We start from the raw sequence: 12037 nt of genomic DNA on the forward strand, positions 1-12037 counted from the left end.
CAATAAAAAAAGAAAAAGAAAGGAAGGAAGGAAGGAAAGGAAAGGAAAGGAAAGGAAAGGAAAGGAAAGGAAAGGAAAGGAAAGGAAAGGAAAGGAAAGGAAAGGAAAGGAAAGGAAAGAAAGAGAGAGAATTGGGCTGAGGTCTTGTTCTCTCATTCAAGGACACTTCCTCTGTTACTCCAAGACTTTGCACTGGGTTCTACTTCTTAAAGACTCTAGCATCCCCCAGAGTGGAAAGCTTCAGAATAAGTCTTCAGCACATGGGCCTGTAAGGGACACTTATGATCCATTGTTAATGTTGTGGTTCAAATGTAGAAAGTCCACCACGGACTTGTTTGTCTGTGACAGTTGGTCCTCAGTTTGTGGTGCAATTAGAGGATGCTCTGTATCTTCTAGAAATTGGGGCTTAGTTGGCAGGAAGAGGATGCTGGGATGGACCCTTGAAGATTATACATTGGTCTGCTTCTGCCTTGAGCTGTCTTTGTTCTCTGATTGGCTGAGATATCAGCAAGCTTCTATAAGCTGCCACTGTTTCAAAAAGGTGATGGTTTTGTAATGAGACCTTCCCTTATGCCTTCTCTGCTGTAGTAGACTCTACCCTCTAAACTTTGAGCCAAGATAAACCCTTTCTCCCTTAAGTCACTTCTGTCATGCATTCAGTCACCCTGATGAAAAACAGCAGCTAACACACAACACTGTGTTTTATCAAGGTAAATATGTCAGTGGGATGGCCTGGAAGGGGAACTGCAACCAGTAAACCACTTGCCTTGCAACCCTGGGGGTCCCAGTAACTCACATAAAAAGCCCAGCATGGTGCAGTCACTTATAACCACAGAGCTTTGTAGGTAGATCCCTGGGATCCAGAAATGACACCTGAAGTAGACTTCTGGGTTCCATCATCATGTACACATGTGTATACACATGTACACTAGCATGTACCTACATACACATGAGCAAAATGTCAACATACTGAAAAGACACTGAAATTCCTACTAAAAAGGGGCGAACTATTTGACCAGAGAAGTGCTGTGTCCAGAGAGACACTGAAGATGAACCTTTTAGAGGACATCTCACTGAGCACTCATCCCGACTTCAGATGTTCATCTGAAGGAAGTTCTGGCCCTCACCCCCACCCTCCCACCCCTGTGCTAACTCATGAAAACTGATTTTTTTCCGTATTCTTATCACATTATCACAGAACAAAGGCACAGCAAACTAACAGAAGTCCGTGGAATCAAAAGCACTGTGTCACAAGGAAAACATAAAAAGTGACATTGACTGCATGATTAGGAAGAAGGATCATCAGGAAATGGAATGGCCTCTGTGTGGGAGGGGTTGGCTCTTTCTCTCAGGATTATCCATACCCCGAGTCTCCTACTTCATAGAGCACCAGTTCAAGCATACTCAGGACCTAGGAGGCCAGGAAAACGGTGATTCGTGAGACATACATTGCTAATGGAGCTGGATTTTCTTATACAGACAGAGTTAGATGAAAAGGTTTTTCCTTCTCTTTGTTAAGATTGTTAAAAGCTTATTTCACTAGAGATAGTATTGTAGTTCTTTCCCTCTGCCATGTGGGATACAGAGATTAAACTTGGGTCATCAGGGTTGGCAGCAAACAGCTTTACCCACTGAGCCATCCTGCTGGCTTTTGAAATAACTATTTTAGTACCTTGCCTGGATGTCCTCGGTGGCTAGGTAGGAAATAATAAATCAAAGCGGGCTTCAGGAAAATGATCCAGGAGCAATGAAAGTAGGAGGCATTTCTAAGATTGTTTAAAATTGCTCTGGGGTGGGGTTATAGGTGTGTTTACACTTGTAATGACACAGCTGTCACTTTGTGCTCTTATTTATTGGCTATTAAACTTGAAGTGATCAGCCATACTGAAAATTAACTTGTATGCATGCTACTTTCTCTGGGCTGGTGTTCCAAAGGCTGTATCCTCTCAAGTTGAAATAAGGACAGTTAAATTAACTAGACAAAAAAAAAAAAAATCAGTGTGCTTTTTCATACATAACTTACAAACTAGAGCATCTCTGTAGTCTATCTGAATTTTACATCCAGCTCCAACATAATCTAATTGGGTTGAAATATCCATTTGGCAGACAGAGGACAAAGGGCTCTCTCCCATGCATCAGAGCTGCCGATGTGGCACAGAGGCGGTCAAGCCCTTTCGTTAAAGGGTGAGGAGGAGTTTAGGTAATGCAGAAGTTGGAGCAAAGGGCCAGCAAGGAGAACAGAGGAAGTGGCTTCCGGGGCGTCTGCCTCGGATGGAGGAAAGGATTAAAAGTCATTTTCAGACCAAGACTTATCATATTCACTAATTGCACTGAGGATAAGAACTACTTAAATCAAAGAAAAAGATGCTTGTAAAACCTTCCTGAAAGGCATGGCCATAAGCTCATTATTTTAAATCTCATGTGCTTCTGCTGTTCTCTTTCCTCCTTAGCTTTCTCCTGCCTCTCCTGTTGCCCTTCACTCTGTCCCTAGTCCCGCTTAGCAAGCACGCTGTTACAGTTAGCACTGCTCACATGCCTGCTCATGCCCAGGACGTGGGCAAGTGCTTTCCATGTACAGGCCCTATTCTCACAGTAATCTAATACTGTTAGGATCCCCTGTGCTTCACAGAAACTGGGGTTCCTAGTCTCATTGCCCGTGAGTAGATCTAAGATGGAATATACACAACTTGTTTTAAAATAAGACAATCCCAAGGAGAACTACATGTAAATGCAGAAGTCAGTTCAATACAGGACATCTTCATCATGTAAGGGACTGGAATGGGAAAGGTGGAATTTAGGAGTGACATTAAGTCATCCACCAGACCTCCCCTGGCCCCCCACCAAAAAAAAAATAAATTCTCTCAGTCTGTAAGTGGTGAAGAGCAGGTCACTTGAATCTGAACTGGGGCTCTTCCTTCCACTGATGATATTGGTCAAACAATTAAAAGCAAAATGCTCTTTTCAGACTGTACAGTTGGGCTTACTTAGGAATAGTTTACATAAGGAAACAGTCCTTTTGGTGTGAGGTTTGAAGGGATCTTATCAACAAACACAGAAGTGTAAAAATACAATCAAAATAGAAAACAGCTCCACCACCCTAGAAAGCCAGTCATGGTCCTGTGTGTCAGCTCTCTCCTAATACCCTAGCCCCAACAAACGACTTCGGTACTTGCACTTTCTCCCAGAATGCCATGCAAATGATGTCATACAGATTGAGTCCTTTTATGTAGGACCCATCTTACTCAGTGTATGAGAATAAAATTGCCACAAGCTATTGAAAGAGTTTTCTATCCTTCAGTTTGCATGCCTCTCCTGATGTAATACTACCTGGCTGTGACTGGTGCCTCTTATAGCTGGCTCTAAAATCAAGGAACACAAAGTCTATATTCTTCTACACAACTAGTTGATTATTCTGCATGTTGTAAATTTTGTACTTTTTTTGTACCCGACTGCTAATTTATTCAAAATTCTCCTAAAAATCTCTTGCCCCTTCCCCATATAAACATAACTAAAAATAATAAATAAGCTAAGGTTCTTTTTAAAAATGGTTGAAGTGTTGAAGTCAGTTTTGATCCATCATATGTTGCCATCTGCAGACAGGTGCATTCTAATGATGGATGGTGAGTGGATAGAGATAAATAAAGATAATTGCTAAGCAAAGTCACAGGTAATTACTGATATATAAAATACATGAATTATATGAAAGAGCTGGAACTTCATATTTTTCCATTTCTGAATTAGTAACTGGTTACCATTAAACACCATGCATGCTTCAGTCTGGTTAATTGCCTTTTCAAGCAAAGCAAGACTTACATATATGTCCCAGTAATGATTTCTTAATCTTTTTTTTTTCTTGAAAGGCAGTGTATGCCAAACCAGCCCATCAGACACTAGAAAAAGACATCAGTGAGTTCAGAAGTGAATGGGAGGTGATGAGGGGGTGGAACAAGTATAGATTTTTCCCTCTTAAGCCTGAATCAGCAAAGGAATAGCCAAGTTGGGTTCTTGGAGTCTTCCAGAAAAAGTATTTGATTTTTGTCTCTATCTCAAATTAAATTAATGCTCTTTTATTTCTCTCCTTCACCTCTGATTCCCTAGGATCTACATGTTCTATTTGTTATGAAGGCTACTAGGCACACTGCCAATCATGCTTTGACATCAGTTCTCTGATCGAAAAACTGATCATTGCTATCTATAGGTGGCTGCCACATTTGCTCTGCCATCACCGTGTCCTGAGCCTTCAAACAGATGGTCAGCTAAAAGTCCAGGGTGAACAGAACCAATTCAGGGCAAGAGTCCACCCCCTGTCAATGAAGATGGCAGGGGGACTTAGCAGGTCTCTCTGAGAGCCTGGCTCTTGTACAGCTGCAGGACTCAGGTCTGCCAAGCACCAGTGAGATGAGACCACAAGATCTTTCAGGACCCTGTTACTCAGAGGGACCATGGCAGCACGGGCTGTGGTGACATGCCATAGGCTCAGCATAAGAGAAAGAAAGCAGCGGTGATAAAGTGTATGACTGTGTCCTAGCTGTAGCCTAGGTATCTCTGAAGCTCAGTAAAGAACAACAGAGGATAACCTTTATTAAAGATTCTTTATGTCAATCACTTATACACTTTTCTTTTAAGCCACATTTCAGCCTTGTGTGGGACCTTCTTTAGGGGATGGAGGAGTTGAGAAACATGCATGAGCTCACAGGTTTCCATTTTGAGCTAAGCACTTGGCAAAACCTAGAAATACAAATTACAGATCATCATGCCCACCCTCCTACAAAGCAATCCTATAGCAGGAGAAAATATTTTTAAGAGTTTGAGTACATGACTAGGAAGCTTCTTCTCTGCTGGCTAGATTTCATAGTACCAGAAGGTGCTAAGCAGGCTGCTCAGGGAGTCATCAGCCTTACCCTCCTGTGAACTCTGCAAGCTACAATATTAACATGCATGGCAAGATATGCCCATGGATGCAATAATGACACATATGTTATGAGGATAGCGAGCCACATTCTGCTTCAGTTTAATGCTTCTTCTAAAGGAGGAAAAACATATGTCTGACATTGTAAATCTGCCCAAGAACCCATAGCTGGGAAGTTCACAAGCATCACTGATGAACCTACAGCAGCACGGGCTTTAATAACAATGAGATGAACTAGAATGGCATAGTTGGAATTTTACACATTCTTATTCTGTGATATGCAGTTAAGTATCTTATATTCTGTTTTATTTAATTTTCTATTGCTGTGTTAAAATCCCATGACCAAGACAAATTATAAAAGGGTCTAATTCATGGCTCATAATTCCAGAGGGATAGAGGTTATGACTATTATGGCAGGGGACATCAGGCAGCAGACAAGCGGGCATAGCTCTGGAGTGATAGCTGAAAGCTTATATCTTGAAAGAGTATTGTGATACTGAAAAAGCTAACTGGGAAACTGGGAATGTCATGGGCTTTTGAAATTTCAAAACCCACATGCAGTGACACACTTCCTCCTACAAGGTATGACTTCCTAATCCTTCCCTAACACTTTCTTAAACTGGGTATCAAATATTCATACATACGAGCCCAGGGGACCATGGTCAGTCAAACCAACACAGATGAAGTGTCTCCTTTCATACTCATAAGCTACCAATATAAGTATGTTGATTGTCATCCTTTGTATAGATGGGAAACTGAGGCTAATGAAGGTTAATTAAAACACCAGAAATCATTATCTAGTGAGTGATGGATTCTGGGTTGTAGTATCTGCCAAGAGATGCAAGAGCACCGAGGAGAGAGTAATTAACAGACACAGGAGCTCAGGCCAAGCTTCACAGGGAATTGCTTGACATTTAAACAGAGTCTGAAAATTGAAAGTGACGGTTCATCTTGAAGCAGAGAGCAAACATCCCAGACTTCAGGAGTATCAATTGGTAAGACACTCTTAGTTATCTCTGATTGTCAGCAGTCAACAGTGGTTGAGGAGAAGGCTGGTGAAGATAAGGTGAGTGGAAACATGAAAAGATACAAATCAACATTGGTACTGATTTTTTTTAAAGAGTTGGTTTAAAAATAAATCTAGTCTTCACAACTCTTGTTTAACAGTTTAGGTTTTGAAAATTCAATATCCTAGGCTTGGCCCCTCTACTTCTGTCATTTATTAACTATGTTACCTTGGTGAGCAAACTTTATCCAACCGACTGTCTTTTCATCTGAGAAACGAGGATAAATACAGTAAGTCTTCTGCAGGCTGTCAGCATGAAGCAAAACTGCCTTCATATAAGACTCACTATGGTTTGGAGATGTCAAAGGGACATAGTGAAAACTATTTTTTACCACTATGGCTTCTACAGTGGACAGACCAGTCTTGGTATACAACTGGTGGCAAAGACAATGTAACAGAAAAAATAAAGTCTAATAAATGATTCTGTGTTTAGTTCCTGGTTTAGGGATTAGTCTTATTCAACACAGGCCTGACACATGGAGCACATACTTGCACTTAACAGAAACAATGGCACAAACATGATATTGAGAAACTTTTATTAGCTAAAGGTATAGGGGACCTCACATTAGCTAGGGGTAAAGTACCAATGCCTGGTCAGCTGTTACATCCAGTGGGCAGGTGTACCATTATGCCTGGCTCAAGCTCTTGACTCAAGTAGAGATATTTTGTATCTGTGTCTACTAATAGTAAAAGTCAGTGATTCATGTGTGGTACAACCCCAACCAGACTTTATAGATTTGGAAGTAAGATTCAGCTGTACAAGACTGAAAAAAAGCATCCTATTAGGAGATGTGAATCAGGTTAATTGCAGGGTAATTTAGGTCAGCATCTCTTGCTTAGGGGCTATTTCAATGAAGACTGAGACAGGCTAGAATGGTAAAAGAGTCGTGCTTGTTTTAGTATGCTAGTTGTGAGGAAAGCTGGTATCTGAACTCAATCCCAACCACTCCCTAGAAGACCATGCCTCTTTCCAGTCCACTTTGAACCCAGCTCAGGCTGCAGGTAAGTTTAGCTCAGGATTTTCCAACCTGCCTTCCAAAGGAGTCTCTTGAGAAGCTTTAAGACCTAAGTCTGAGCTTCACTCCCAGGGATTCAGCTGAAATTGTCCTGTCTAGAGCCTCAGAAGCTTCTAAGATATCGACAGGGAGGAGTTGGGGGTGGATAGGGTCAAATATATGGTTTATATGGTTACAAACTTATCAATTAATAAATTAGGGGAAAAGGACCTTGGGATGACGGTGCCAAGTAGCCTAGATGTAGAAGCATTAAGATAGGCACAATATTAGGGGCTGTGTTCTTGTCTGACTCCACCACCCAAAGGCCTCAGGATAAGAAATTCCACAATAAGAATTTTCTTAAACACATTTATCTGGTATTAGTGTATACTTCGTGAACCTTGAGAATGGACATTGCCACAAGTCACTGAACATTATATTAATATATTTAGAATATCTCATTCTTAAGGAGAGGCAGAGCAATTTTTCCAGTGCGGGGGTTCAAGTTCTGTAAGGGGAGGGCAGCCTCTTTTTACTAAATGCCAGATTGCAGGAATGCACAATGGCAGGGATCTGTCTTCTGGAGAGATAAAGATAGAAGCTGTCAGTAAAACTGGTATTTATTTTGAAAATCACAGAAGGCTTGTTTCTAAAAAAAAAAAAAAAAAAAAAAGAGGGGGACAGGATGATAATATGAGAACTTAGTATGCATGTATAATATATACAATATAGTCCTTAAATCTCTAGGAATCTAGAGTGCACATATAGAGAGGGGCATCTCTTTGGCTATTTTCATTCATTAGCATATTCATAATCTTTACATTCTCTTTTTATTTGTAAAGCATCACTGTTGGGGAGTTTATTTCCTCTTGCACTGTTAATATATAAAGTATTCTTTGAACTAGTAGTCTATGAACTGGTCACCTTACTTAAGCTACTATAGCTATCTTGATCTGGGAAGCTCTTTTAACCTTTAGACTTCAGTGACCCTGGGTTTTCTACATTAAAGCAGAATGAAAGTGGTCAGGGAGCTACTTCCATGGTCAAGATGCTACAGATCCTAGATTTTAACTCTGCTTCTCAATCCTTCATGAGAAATAATGGGCTAATATAGAGCAACACATGAGTTATTGTAAGACAATTAGTTGATAGAGCAATAGACTCAAACTAAAACAAATACTCCCTGATCCATGAAATAAGTATTAGGTATTGGGTACTATAGTGGGAGCTAAAATTCCATGGGCAAAGCTAATGCATGTGTCCCCATGGATGCATGGCTGGCACGCTTGTGTGGAAGATCCACTATCCAGCCAACACATGCAGCAACTGGTGATTGTACTGTGACAGCTGCTGGAAAGAGAAACCCAGGGGAAAATGATAAACAATGGAGTGTGACATGATCATGGACCAAGAGCTGAAAAAAGCTTTTCTGAGGGGGCGACAGCTGGAATCTGAAGAGCTGGAGGCAAAGTGTTCCAAAAATTCAAAATATCAACAGGTGTGCACACCTGTGCCTTCATCTCCAGGGCCTTATGTTACCTCCATCACCATCTAACCATAAGCTCTGAAAAAAGTTCCCTGACTGAAAGGTTCAGACATGGAGGCAGTAAAGAAAGACAACTGTATACAATTTTAGTGGAATTGGCTAGGCTAGCTTACTTTGAGATCCTAAATTTACAGAGACAGCAAGATGTGCCAAATGGAAGTGTCATTTGCAGCTCTTGACTTTTCTAAAAGTTACTGCTAACACATCTGTGGAAGGCAGGCTCTGAAAGCACCAAAAGCAGTTCCGACACTGTGCTGGAATCCAGCAAGGGTGGTATGAAAAAGAAACCAGCATGACATTTTCCTTTGACAGTATCTCATTTCTTCCACCACACAACGCATAGGAGACTACTGGGGCAAGCCAGGAGACTGTGTTTGAATAGCAGTATGCAGTTATAAACTCTCTCTCTCTCTCTCTCTCTCTCTCTCTCTCTCTCTCTCTCTGTGTGTGTGTGTGTGTGTGTGTGTGTGTGTCTGTTTGCATGTGCATGCACACCCGTGTAGGTGTATATATTCAAGCATGCATGTGCATGTGTTTGTAGGAGGTTCATGTACATGGAGAAGACAGAGATCAACCACAAATGTTGTTATTCAGGAGCAGGCCATCTTAATTTTTAAGCCAGAGTCTTGCACTAGGACGTGGACTCCTACATTATGCTAGGCTGGTTGGCTCCCAAATCCCAGGGATCTACCTGTCTCTACCTTCTGGTCAGTGGGGCTGCAATCACACAACAAAATTCCCGTCTTTTTACAGGGGCACTGGGCATCTGAACTGAATTTCTCACATTTATGTGTTAAGCGCTTCTAAGTGGCTAATCTCTTAACAAGCATTCTTTAGATGTCTATTGTACATTAGACACAATCACACCATACTATGAAATAGACTTAGGAACAACATTGACACTGGATGGGTGATGCATAGTTCATCTCTCTTCATCACAGTGGGAATAATGGAAAGGCAGGTTTGTTCACAGCCTGCACTCAGATGCAGTTGGTTGTGGCATGCCTGGGCCTAGTGCAAGTAAATTATTCAGCTTCAGCTTCTTTATGTATATGATACATTCAAGTTCAAGATTCTTTTGTGATAACTTCATAAGGCAGTGTGGCAATCTGACTAGGCACATTAAAGTGATTCTACCTTGTATTTTATAAGTAGTTAATACACAACCTCAAATAATATACACACATGTTCAACATTCTGTTCATACCATCTATACTATCTATGTAAGCACGTCATACTTTCTCACTGTTGTATCTCAGGTAGTTTGCATGAGTGGGAAAACTACACAGTACCACCCACTAGACTGGATTAGTTCTGTACCCTATCTCCTAAGGAAAATTGATGCTTTGGGGACAGGGCTACAGCATTATAGTCTTCTCAATTAAGCCTGTCTGGGCCTGAAGTTTCACAAGGGATACCCACAAGAGAATTAACAATATACTCAAGAAAGTCACATCTGAATAAATTGCAGTTTTTCTTTTATTGGATACTTTCTTTACATTTCAAATGTTATCCCCTTTCCAGGTCTCCCCTCCAAAAACCCCCTATCCCATCACCCCTCCCCTTGCCTCTATGAGGGTGCTCCCCCACCCACCCATCAACTCCTGCCTTCCCACCCTGGAATCTAAAGTGCTTCCCCTACACTAGGGCAATGAACACCCTCAGGCCCATGGGCTGCTCCTCCCACTGATGTCCAACAAGGCCATCCTCTGCTACATATATGGCTGGAGCCATGAGTCCTTCCATGTGTATTTTTTGGTTGGTGGTCCAGTCCCTGAGAGCTCCAGGGGTTATGGCCAGTTGACACCCCATGGGTCTGCAAACCCCTTCAGCTCTTTGGGTCCTTTCTCTAGTTCCTCCATTGGGGACCCTGTGCTCAGTACAATGGTTGGCTGTGAGCATCCACCTATGTATTTGTCAGGCTCTGGCAGAGCCTCTCAGGAGACAGCCATATCAGGCTCCAGTCAGCAAGCACTTCCCAGCATCCTCAATAGTGTCCAGGTTTGGTGACTGTATATGGGATGGATCCCCAGGTGAGGCAGTCTCTGACTGGCCTTTCCTTCAGTCTTTGCTCCAAACTTTGTCTCTGTATCTCCTTCCATGGGTATTTTGGTCCCCCTTCTAAGAAGGACTAAAGTATTCACACTTTGGTCTTCTTTCTTCTTGAGCTTCATATGGTCTGTGAATTGTACCTTGGTTATCCCAAGTTTTGGGCTAATATCCACTTATCAGTGAGTGCATACCGTGTGTGTTCTTTTGTGACTGGGTTACCTCACTCAGGATGATGATTTCAACTTCCATCCAATTGCCTGCAAATTTCATGAAGTCATTGTTTTTAATCGCTGAGTAGTATTCCTTTGTGTAAATGACTCCCTATTCTAAGTCAAGATTTCTAGAACTTACAAAACTTTGTAGAGTGATGTTTGTTGACATTGTTCTGAAACCAAGCTTGCGCTCCACTGGAAATTCAAAGCCTAAAAGTCTTTTGTGGGTATTTGTACACCTTGACTTTTAGTACTCTAGGATTCCAGTTTCTTCATATCTGAGTCTGTTGTCTGTTGCAGAGGAAAGTAATAGTCTCAAACATGGAACTGAACATTGATTATTCACTATCAACTCAGGAGTTCATTTGGATAGGAATTTGAGAAGGCTGAGTGTGGCTGCTTGAGGGTCTTTCAGGCAGGTGAACTAATGACCAAATATAAACTTGAAGGAATGAGAGAGGGCAATAGGGACAAAAAAAGACATATGTAGAAAATCCTGTAGAATGTAGAAAGCAGGTGCAGACAGTTGTCTAGACATGGAGGGTTTACCAGGGCCTTGATGGAGCTGTGTACCAGCTGTTTAGAGGACAATTACAAGGCTGGCAAGTGTCAGGTGGTAGCCAAAGGCTTTACCTCTATCCATATAGCTTTCTTTTTCAATGGAGTTTCTTCAAGTTTGTTTTTTTTTATACTAAGACACCTGTTCCCATTAATGCTAAGCAATTCAAGAAAGGAAGATTAATACAGCAATGCCTTTGGTGACAAATCTTAGAAATCATATACTCTCTCAGATGATTAAGGCAATACAGTCATGTTGGAGGAATCTAAACATTGGTCCAGTCTCTTCAGATAAGGTTTTCTATGTCTCAGGTTGAGAAGACTACTACAATGGTATGGGGGAGAAGCTCAGGAGATAAAGTCCTTCCCATAAAACTGAAGTTTGGATTGGAGTTTAGATCGTCAGCACCCATGTAAATTCTGGGTGTCTAAGGTGGTCTGCATTGAATAGCACTTAGTGGAGATGAGAGATCCTTGAGTCAGCTGGTTAGGCTAGATTAGTTGACTTGACAAGCTTTTTAAGTGGGCGATCTTGCTTCAATTAAAAAAAGTATAGAACAATTAAGAAAGATACTTAATGTCAACCTTTGGCATCCACACATAGAAACATACATGTTCATTTACCCCATCTCTGTGCCCATGTGCATACATAACACATGCATATCACATACACATATGCCCTCATAAAAGAACTACGAC

Source organism: Mus caroli, chromosome 13 (assembly GCF_900094665.2).
Source record: "Mus caroli chromosome 13, CAROLI_EIJ_v1.1, whole genome shotgun sequence".
In the NCBI taxonomy this organism is placed as follows: domain Eukaryota; kingdom Metazoa; phylum Chordata; class Mammalia; order Rodentia; family Muridae; genus Mus; species Mus caroli.